Genomic DNA, 409 nt, shown 5'->3' with positions numbered 1-409 from the left:
AACAAGAGCGAAACTCCGTCTCAAAAAAAAAAAAAAAAAAAAAAACCTCAAATGATGTAAAGTAAGGGAATTAAATGATCAACAACAGAAAGGTTTCTGTAAGAGTCTCCAAGATTTGACAATTAAATAATGTACTTCTAAAAGAACTATGGGTCAAAGAAGAAGTCAAAAGAGAAACTAGAAAATATCTTGAACTGAATGAAAATGAGTACAGCGTATTAAAATCTCTGGGATGCCACATCGTTGGGGGAAATTTATAGAACAATAGGGGCATATTAGAAAAGAAGAAAGATGGAAGGATCTCTAAACAACAACCTCATCTTCCATCATAAGAAAGGTGAAGATTGAAATCTAAAGCAAGTAAAAGGAAGGAAATAAGAAAAATCAGAATAGGAATAAATAAAATTGC

The sequence above is a fragment of the Sapajus apella genome, unplaced genomic scaffold (assembly GCF_009761245.1).
Source record: "Sapajus apella isolate SASKATOON/1434 unplaced genomic scaffold, GSC_monkey_1.0 scaffold129, whole genome shotgun sequence".
In the NCBI taxonomy this organism is placed as follows: Eukaryota; Metazoa; Chordata; class Mammalia; order Primates; family Cebidae; genus Sapajus; species Sapajus apella.
Note: the sequence above shows the minus strand (reverse complement) of the source record.